Below are 10,981 nucleotides of genomic sequence, written 5' to 3'. Positions count from 1 at the left end.
GTTCGAGAAATCTAGTCTTCCGTTTCTTGGCTACACTGTCTCTCATCAGGGCCTGCAGATGGATCCATATAAGTTGTCAGCAGTATTGAATTGGCCTTGTCCTTTGGACCTACGTGCTATTCAACGCTTTTTGGAATTTGCTAACTATTATTCTCAATTTATCCCACATTTTTCATCCTTGGTTGCTCAAATTGTGGCTCTCACTAAGAAGATATCTAATCCTAAGTCTTGGCCTCAAGAGGCTGAAGAGGCCTTCTCCCGTTTAAAGTCTGTGTTTGCCTCTGCTCCCGGGCTTACAAGACATGATCCAGAGAGGCCCTTTGCTTTGGAGGTTGATGCCTCATCTTTTGGAGCGGGTGCCGTTCTTACTCAGAAAAACGCCAAGGGCAAGACTGTTACTTGTGGGTTCTTCTCCAAGACCTTCTCTCGTGCTGGGAGGAATTACTCCATTGGAGATTGGGAACTCCTCCCTATCAAGCTAGCTTTGGAGGAATGGCAACCTTTATTGGAAGGTTCTTCTCATCCGGTCAGCATTTACTCCGACCATAAGAATCTTCTATACCTTCAGTCTGCTCAGCGTTTGAACCCCCACCAGGCAAGGTTGTCACTGTTCTTTTCCAGGTTCAACTTCTTCTTTCACTTCTGTCCAGCAGACAAGAACATCAGGGCTGATGCTCTCTCCAGGTCCTCTGACATATTATTCCTCCTGACCGTTTGATTCCTGCAGCTCCTGCCGAGATTCAGCAAGTTCCTCTCAGAAAATCCCTTGTGCCCGCCAGATTGAGACGCAAGGTCCTGAAATGAGGTCATTCTTCCTTGAAAGCAGGACATCCTGGAATACGCAAGACTCTACTTCTTATCTTCTGGCACTACTGGTGGCCTTATCTTGAACGTGATGTTTCTGATTTTGTTTGGCATTACACACTTACCCCTAGAACACTTTACTCTAGATAACATTTGAAATTCTGTTACCTTACTTTTGTACGTGCATTTGGTTAGCTACAGGAATACCTTCTGGCCAGTAAAGTACCCTTGGCATGCAAAGACAAGAAGAAATAAAATGAGTTACATGACTTTTTAGTGACTAACAGTGGTGTGGATTGATATAAGAATGCTACAGTCCCTAATGCATATTTGACAGAAGTTTGTGACTGATATACATGACTTTTGTGATTATGTGTGTAAACAATTTAGGTCAGTCTAGCTATCTGGCTGGCAGTTGTCCTCGTGTCGACCTTTGGGACCGACACAACACCACCTCTTTGGACTTATGAAGCTCTTGGTGCTTCTGGAGTAGCAGGACACTCTTGCAGACTGAACTCCGGAACTGAAATAGGTTCTGGAGTAGCTGGATCCACGTGGTTTAAAAGTGATACTGAGGGACTGAAATCAAAAGTACAAGCTGATGCCACGGGAGACAGAACAGGAACCATTGAAGAGACTAGGGATGGTTGCACCAGCCCTTGGGACGGAATATCACAGAAGATTGCGGGCTGACTAGCGGAGAAAATAGGGACATCTATGGACAGGTGGATGCCCTCTCCAGGTACATACTCCCTCATGGGTCTAGCAGCTGTTGGAAGAGGTGCATGAGGTTCAGGCACATCTTCTCTAAGGCACAATTTTATGCGATTTTGATGTACCACCTGTGGTTCATAACCAGTCTTTTGAATCTCATAGACATCTGGGTCTGGATAGGGCACTGCGGTGAAAGTGTCGGGCTCCGTTTCCCAAATGGAGTCCAACTTATGCGTCCTTGGGAACTTCCGCAGCTAAACCTTGTCTACCAATTGTAGAGGCTTGGCAGAAGCATGACGGTTATAGTCTCTTTGTTGTCTTTCTTGAACCTCGCCCATTTTTTTACCAACAATCTCCTTCGCCTCTTGGATTCTCCTCTGATGGTCTGAGACCCAGTCTTGTGAAGCCTGCGGAGAGTTGATAAAGGGTGCTTGCAGTCCAAATGCCTGATCTTTCGGCAGTTGCCTATGTTGACCCATCATCAGGAAGAACCGGGTGTACCCAGTGGAGCAATGAATGGTATTGTTATAGTTTTCCAACCATTCTGGCAAAAGCCGAGGCCACTGTTCATGCTTGGACACAGACGCTGCTCGCAGCATGTGGATGAAGACTTGATTGATGCGCTCACATAATCCATTCCCCTGGGGTTGGTAAGCTGTAGTCCGGAGTTTCTTGCAGTCGTGGAACCGACACAATTCTTGGAACAGTTGAGCCTCAAAGGCTGTTCCCCAATTTGTGAGGACCAACTCCGCACACTTGGTCAACAAAATGGAGGCTCTTAGCGCACTTTTTGATCAAAACGTGTCCCCCATCCACCACGCGGAGGTGGCCTCTTATCGGATGGGTCCCTAAACACTCACCTACCTCAGGCTGGGTGACATGTTGGATCCACTAACGATCCAAACCACCTCCTGTGAAAATAGGGGAGGGGATGCACGGCTACAGAGGGAGCCACTCCCCCCAAAATTGCACAGCAAAGAAAAAAAACTGAAAATGTAGCCAGCACCTAAGCCCAATACACGGGTGCACGCTGCTGTGGCAAGTACAAAACATGTAAAAAAAGAAAATGGCAGCAGCACACTTGGTCAACAAAATGGAGGCTCTTAGCGCGCTTTTTGATCAAAACGTGTCCCCCATCCACCACGCGGAGGTGGCCTCTTATCGGATGGGTCCCTAAACACTCACCTACCTCAGGCTGGGTGACATGTTGGATCCACTAACGATCCAAACCACCTCCTGTGAAAATAGGGGAGGGGATGCACAGCTACAGAGGGAGCCACTCCCCCCAAAATTGCACAGTAAAGAAAAAAAACTGAAAATGTAGCCAGCACCTAAACCCAATACACGGTTCCGTTTTGATCAAAAAGTGCGCTAAGAGCCTCCATTTTGTTGACCAAGTGTGCTGCTGCCATTTTCTTTTTTTACATGTTTTGTACTTGCCACAGCAGCATGCACCCGTGTATTGGGTTTAGGTGCTGGCTACATTTTCAGTTTTTTTTCTTTGCTGTGCAATTTTGGGGGGAGTGGCTCCCTCTGTAGCCGTGCCACCCCTCCCCTATTTTCACAGGAGGTGGTTTGGATCGTTAGTGGATCCAACATGTCACCCAGCCTGAGGTAGGTGAGTGTTTAGGGACCCATCCGATAAGAGGCCACCTCCGCGTGGTGGATGGGGGACACGTTTTGATCAAAAAGTGCGCTAAGAGCCTCCATTTTGTTGACCAAGTGTGCTGCTGCCATTTTCTTTTTTTACAGGACCAACTCCGGACATCCAGTCTGCACCCAGTTAGGAGAACATCTGGGGAGTTGTTTCGGCCGTGATGTATTTGACAGGCACAACTACTACCCACTTGGAGTAGTGATCCACCATGATGAGAGCGTGAGTGGACCCAGACTGGGTAGGAGACAACTTGACATGGTCTAGCGTGACCAGCTGATTAGGCCTTTCACTTTGGATGGGATAGAGGGGTGCTCTTGCATCCGTGCGTAGGTTCTTGGTGACATTGCGACGGCACACTCGCTGCATCACTTCTGGACATCACTCCGCATCCCAATCCAATAAAACCTTTGTCTGACAGTGGACTTGATCTTGCGGACTCCAAAGTGCCAATACATCTGCATGCACGTTTGACTTGCCACTTCTATACTTGATACTGAAGTTGTAGTTGGCCAGTATGGAGGCACAACGCTGTTCAATGGCCCCCAATTTGGCAGTATTTAGATGGACCAAGGGATTGTTGTCTGTGTAGACAGTAAAAGGTGAGGCACCCAGATAGTCCTTACATTTTTCAGTCACGGCCCAGACCAAGGCGAGGAGCTCCAACTTGAAGGAGCTGTAGTTTGAGTCGTTCTTCTCTGCTCCTCGCAGATTTCGGCTGGCATAGGCTATCACCTGCTCTTTGCCCTCTTGGACTTAAGACAGGACGGCGCCCAGACGCTCAAAACTGGCATCAGTATATAGCCGGAAGGGTTGACTATAATCCAGATACGTCAGGACAGGTGGTTCGGTCAGCAAATGCTTAAGAGCTCGGAACGCTGTATCTTGCTCTTTGGCCCACTTGACAGGTAGTCTTCCATTATAGTTTTCCTTCACGGTACCCCTGAGGAGAGCTGTAAAGGGTCCAGCAATCTGAGCAAAGTGGGGAATGATGCGGCGGTAGTAACCGGCAAATCCCAGGAAGCTCCTGATGTCTTTCACTTTGTGCGGGGAAGGCCAGTCCTTTTCCGGATCAGGTTGAACTCCCTCCGAGCTGACGACATGACCTATGTAGTGTACCTGAGGTTTCAACAGATGACATTTAGAGGGTTTAATCTTCAGCCCATGACAGTTCAACACTTGAAATACCTCTGTCAGGTGGTTAAGATGCCCCTGATAAGTTTTGGAGTATATAATGACATCATCTAGATATAGCAAGACATTCTGGAAGTTGAGATGTCCCAGGCATCGCTCCACCAACCATTGAAAAGTAGCAGGGGCTTTACATAGCCCAAAGGGCATACTTTTGAACTCAAACAACCCCTTCGGGGTCACAAAGGCAGTCTTCTCTTGGTCCTCTTCAGCCATGGGTACCTACCTGCCAGTACCCGCTGGTTAAATCTAATGTGGAGACGTATGCGGCTGATCCCAAAGCAGTTAAGAACTCTTCGATCCGGGGTAGAGGATAGGCATCTTTATGCGTGACATTATTCAATTTCCGATAGTTCACGCAGAAGCGGATGGTCCCATCCTTTTTGACGAGGACAAGAGGAGCTGCCCAGGGACTCTGGCTCTCTTGGATGACGTCAGCGTCCTTCATCTCAGCCAACATCTTCTTGACCATCTGGTACATGCCCGGTGCTACAGGGTGGTGCCTCTCCTTGATTGGCGGATTGTCGCCTGTTCCGGTGTTGTATCATGGTGGTCTGGCCGAAGTCAGTGGGGTGCTTGCTGAAAGCTTCGTGGTACTGCTTGGCCACTTTAATGACTCCACTGACCTGTTCTTCTGGGGTGTTTTCGTCCCCTTCTTGGAGCTGGGTCCACCACGGTTCAGGATGACTTGTTCCAAGCCCCAAGTCTGCCTGAGCTATTCGCAGCCTGTGTCCTAGTGAGGATGTATTTCGACCTGATGAGATACAACTAAGCAACTGGAGTATATTTTGGCAGGATAGTGGCAGCATCAGACAGGTTAACTAGACGGACTAGGACTTTCCCATCGGAGACCAGACTTCTTGCTGCCCAGACTAAAGGGTGTTCTTCCAGCTGCATCGGCTCCAGCAATGCTTGGTAATCATTTTTTTTTCCAATTCCAGGTCAGGCACGGCACCCGATGATGGTCTCCGTATGAGGCTGCAAGACTACTGACTGGATGTCCTGAATCTGTACTCCGGTGGTCCTGGAGAACTGGGTGCTGACATCTTGCATGCTTGATTAAGTGCACTGTCGCTTTAAGAAGTCTGGAGTGTGCTGGCCCTTTAAGAGGTTTTGAGTGCACTGTCACTTTAAGAAATATGGAGTGCTGCTGCAGCTTGGGTAACCTTTGACTGGGGTCCCCTGATGTATGCCGCTTACTTGTATCCCCTGCTGACTTTCGCAGAGTCTGCACAGCGGTGGACTGATATGGTGATGTGGGCGCCGGAGCCTTTAAGATGGCTGCGCCTGGGGAACTTACATCTGGGTCCGGTTGACAAATACACGGGGTAGACTTTTCGTTCCCCCCTGCAGGCTAAGGAGGCGTGACTGAGAAGGGCTGGCGGGGCGCAGCTGTGGCCGCTCGCACGCTCAGGAAGATCCAGGACTGACTGTTAACCCTTGCAGGTACACTTTGCAACAGCAATACAGTGTTCTTCACCTCCCCCCTTACTTTTCTTCAGCGGCCCTGCAAAGCACAATTTCACAGACAATGTCCCATACACTTTTGGGCGCAATCTCTGTCGCAGCTTGTGACACTTTCGGACAATTCCTTGAGGACAGTTCTGACTAGGGGGAGGACTAGTGGCTTTGTGGCAATGGCACACACCCGTATCCTGTTGCAAATGGCCTGGTGGTTTCGTGGTTAAAGGGGTACTCCGCCCCTGGCATCTTATCCCCTATCCAAAGGATAGGGGATAAGATGTCAGATCGCCGCGGTCCCGCTGCTGGGGACCCCGGGGATCGCCGCTGCGGCACCCCGCCATCATTACTGCACAGAACGAGTTCGCTCTGTGCGTAATGACGGGCGATACAGGGGCCAGAGCAGTGTGACGTCATGGCACCGCGCCTCATGACATCCCGGCCAGTCCCCTTAATGCAAGTCTATGGCAGGGGGCGTGACGATCGTCACGCCCCCTCCCATAGACTTGTATTGACGGGGGCGGGCCGTGATGTCACGAGGGGCGGAGCCGTGACGTAACGATGCTCCGGCCCCTGTATTGCCTATCATTACGTGCAGAGCGATCTCGCTCTGAGCAGTAATGATCGCGGGGTGCTGCAGCAGCGATCCCCGGGGTCCCCAGCAGTGGGACCCCGGCGATCTGACATCTTATCTTATAAGATGTCTAGGGGCGGAGTACCCCTTTAAGGCACACACCCATATCCTGTTCGTGACGCCAAAGTTGTGGTGACCCACAGTGTAAGGCGGGACCACGGGGTGTAGTGGTGAAGGTAGTGGGGCCAAATGGTATTAACACTACGCCAGGATGTGGTTGTATGGTGTAGGGTACCGCCAACAACCAACCCAGAAGCGGCATACATTAAATGAGAGTCCAAAGCAAGTTTTGATGCAACTGGAAGTTCACTGAAGAGGGCAGTATAACATTTTTTACAGATCATAATCATAGAAATCATAATAATGACCTATGGGGACCCCGCAGGAGAGCCCAGTGGACTTGAGGGACTCTACCTGAGGGGACTTTAGGACTGTACAGAACCACGTTCTGTACCGGGACACCACACGTCCGAGGCAGTCCGAAGCCACAGGCTAGCCTTTGGTGCTGGGACACCACAAGTACACACTAAAAACATGGCCTGGGATACTGATGAAAAAAATATTTAACTTTCACTTCCCCTACATATTTTTACTGCTCAGTAAGGGGTGTATCCGAGGCAAGTGGTGAGCCCACCTTCACTCACCATGTCTGCTGTGCTGTGTCTCTTCATCAAATCACTGCAGACTGCTCTGTAACACCCTCTTCTCTGTTTTTAGACAGGAGTCTGAAGACAAGACAGGAGTGAGCACAGATGAGTGCTAGTCCTGCCCTTACTTACTGGACTTTGTCCCAGGCTGTGCTTCAGCTGTGACATAAATTCTGCTAAAGCCAGACAGGATTCAATTCTGGATGGTATGGGGACACCTTTTTTTTTTTTTTTAATAAACCAAGATTTCTATAAAAAGAAGAATTTTTTTTTAGGAAGTGTTCTAGCTGAGTACCCGGTGTTGCCTGGTTTATCCTACCTAATCCTTGTGGGGGAGGAAAAACAACAAAGGAGGAGGCTTTTGTCCTCATATTCCGTCCTCATATCCTGACTTCATATCCCGACCTCATATCCCATCCTCATATCCCATCCTCACATCCCCACCTCACATTCAAACCTCCTATCCCAAATTTTATCCCATCCTTATATCCTAACTCAATATCCCATCCCCATATCCTGTCCTTTTATCCCGTCCTAATATCCCGTCCTAATATGCCGTCCTTATATCCCGGCTTATATGCCGTCCTCAGGTGAGGCCAAGTTGTGATGAAGATATTGTAAGCCGAAAATAAAGGGGGCATGGCTTTGTGGGAGTGGGTATGATTTGCCAGCCAGACCAAAGTACAAGAGGTAGAAAATAAAAGGGTGTGGCTTACAGCATTGGGTGTGGTTTTGTTATATTAGGGTGTGGCATGCGGGGAGTGTGGCTTGCAAGCCGGACAGATGCACTGACCAGGAGTTGAGCTTGTGGAGTAAGGTACCAGAAGCCCCATTTACTTGCAAACAAAAAAAAAAAAACATCCTTTATGTTAACTATAATTTAACTATCCTATATTTTTATTTGACATATAAGTCATATAGTGACCAAGTATTATCAAAATATGTCCAGCTGTTATGCATAACATTAATGCTTATGAAGAAATATAAAATCCCTTCCCCAATATCGCGCCACACCCCTACCCTTCAATTCCCTGGTTGAACTTGATGGACATATGTCTTTTTTCAATCGTACTAACTATAACTATGTAACTATGTAACTATGTAATATACCTTGCAAATGGGGGTAGATTTGAGTTAAATTAACTTATTCTATATTTTTAGTTGACATATTAGTAACATGTGTACCAAGTTTTCTGGAAATATCTTTAGCCGTTTGGAAGTGATGCTGGAACATACACACATACATACACACATAATTGAGATTTATATATAAACCAGCGTTGCCCGGTTTTTCCTTCCTAATCCTTGTTGTGGAGGAAAAGCAACAGAGGAAGCTTTTGACTTCATATCCCGACCCAGTGGCGTTGCCAGGGTTGGTGTCACCCGGTGCGGTAGAAAATGGTGTCACCCCCATACCTACCCCCTCCCCCCAGTAAGTTTTTAGCCTGTTGTGACAGACACCACTGTTGTAGCGCATTGTGAGAAATTCCAGTATAATAATCAGATATACCAGTTGCCACAGAATAGGAAAGTGTTAAAGAAGTTTTCACCATTTAAATATACAGCTCCCAGAATTACTTAAAGGGGTACTCCGGTGAAAACCTTTTTTCTTTTAAATCAACTGGCTCCGGAAAGTTAAACAGATTTTTACATCACTTCTATTAAAAAATCTTAATCCTTCCTGTACTTATTAGCTGCTGAATACTACAGAGGAAATTATTTTCTTTATGGAATGCTCTCTGATGACATCACGAGCACAGTGCTCTCTGCTGATGTTATAATAATAGTAAGTCTTTAAATATTTATTAAATAAATGTCCTTAGTGGGATTTTAACCCAAGGCCCCAGCACTGCAAGGCAGCAGTGCTAACCACTAAGCCACCATGCTGCTGTCACGATTCGGCTTACAGGTTGTGGATCCACTGTGTCAGGGAGGGATTGGCGTGGACCGTGCTGGTGGACCGGTTCTAAGAGGCTACTGGTGTTCACCAGAGCCCGCCGCAAAGCGGGATGGTCTTGCTGCGGCAGTAGCAACCAGGTCGTATCCACTAGCAACGGCTCAACCTCGCTGACTGCTGAGAAGGCGTGGGACAGAAGGACTAGGCAGAGGCAGGGTCAGACGTAGCAGAAGGTCGAGGCAGGCGGCAAGGTTCGTAGTCAAGATGGATAGCAGGAGTTCAGGTAACACAGGCTTTGGACAACACTAAACGCTTACACTGGCACAAGGCAACAAGATCCGGCAAGGGAGTGCAGGGGAAGTGATGTGATATAGCCAGGGAACAGGTGGAAGCTAATTAAGCTAATTGGGCCAGGCACCAATCATTGGTGCACTGGCCCTTTAAGTCTCAGAGAGCTGGCGCGCGCGCGCCCTAGAGAGCGGAGCCGTGCGCACGAGCATGTGACAGCCGGGGACCGGGACGGGTAAGTGACTTGGGATGCGATTCGCGAGCGGGCGCGTCCCGCTATGCGAATCGCATCCCCGCCGGCAATGTCAGTGCAGCGCTCCCGGTCAGCGGGTCTGACCGGGGCGCTGCAGGGAGAGAGACGCCGTGAGCGCTCCGGGGAGGAGCAGGGACCCGGAGCGCTCGGCGTAACAGTACCCCCCCCCCCTTAGGTCTCCCCCTTTTTTTGTCCGACAACTGCTTTACCTGGGACGAGGACACCGGGAGTGAATGGAGGGTTTCCTCAAAGGCAGGCAGTACAGCAGGAGTGGGAATGGGGAGGGAGGGCAGAGGGTGAAGCTTGGCACGGGGCAGTGTGTCACCAGGACGGGGGCCATGAGGAGGCACTGAGGCTTGCCTGACGGGACTGGGAGGGGGGGAGAGGCATTTCTTATGGCAAGCAGAGTCCCAGTTCTTGATCACCCCGGTGGTCCAGTCAAGGGTGGGAGAATGAAGCCGGAGCCATGGCAGACCGAGGAGGACCTCAGAGGTGCAGTTGGGAAGGACAAAAAATTCAATCAATTCGTGATGGGGTCCAATGCACATTAAGAGGGGTTTAGTGCGGTAACGCACGGTGCAATCCAATCTAACTCCGTTGACCGCGGAAATGTAGAGCGGCTTGACGAGACGGGTCACCGGGATGCAGAATTCATTCACAAAAGAATCCAGAATAAAATTCCCAGAGGCACCAGAGTCCAAGCAAGCCACGGCTGAGAGGGAGGAGTTGGCAGAAGGAGAAATCCGCACGGGCACCGTGAGACGTGGAGAAGCAGACTTCGAACCAAGAGACGCCACACCCACGTGAGCTGGGTGCGTGCGTGCGTTTCCTAGACGTGGAGGACGAATAGGGCAATCCACCAAGAAATGCTCGGTACTGGCACAGTACAGACAAAGATTTTCTTCCCTACGGCGATTCCTCTCTTCCTGGGTCAGGCGAGACCGATCCACTTGCATGGCCTCCTCGGCGGGAGTAGACTGCAAAGGATACTGTGGGAGAGGTGCCCAGAGATCTAAGTCTTTTTCCTGGCGGAGCTCCTGGTGTCTCTCAGAAAAACGCATGTCAATGCGGGTGGCCAAATGGATAAGTTCTTGCAGGTTAGCAGGAATCTCTCGTGCGGCCAGCACATCCTTGATGTTACTGGATAGGCCTTTTTTAAAGGTCGCGCAGAGAGCCTCGTTATTCCAAGATAATTTGGAAGCGAGAGTACGAAATTGGATGGCGTACTCGCCTACTGAAGAATTACCCTGGACCAGATTCAGCAGGGCAGTCTCGGCAGAAGAAGCCCGGGCTGGTTCCTCGAAGACGCTACGGACTTCAGCGAAGAAGGACTGGACTGAGGCTGTGGCAGGATCATTGCGGTCCCAGAGCGGTGTGGCCCAAGACAAGGCATTTCCTGAAAGAAGGCTCACTACGAACGCCACCTTAGACCGTTCTG

This window comes from Hyla sarda, chromosome 11 (genome assembly GCF_029499605.1).
Source record: "Hyla sarda isolate aHylSar1 chromosome 11, aHylSar1.hap1, whole genome shotgun sequence".
Classification (NCBI taxonomy): domain Eukaryota; kingdom Metazoa; phylum Chordata; class Amphibia; order Anura; family Hylidae; genus Hyla; species Hyla sarda.
This window is presented reverse-complemented; position numbering follows the sequence as displayed.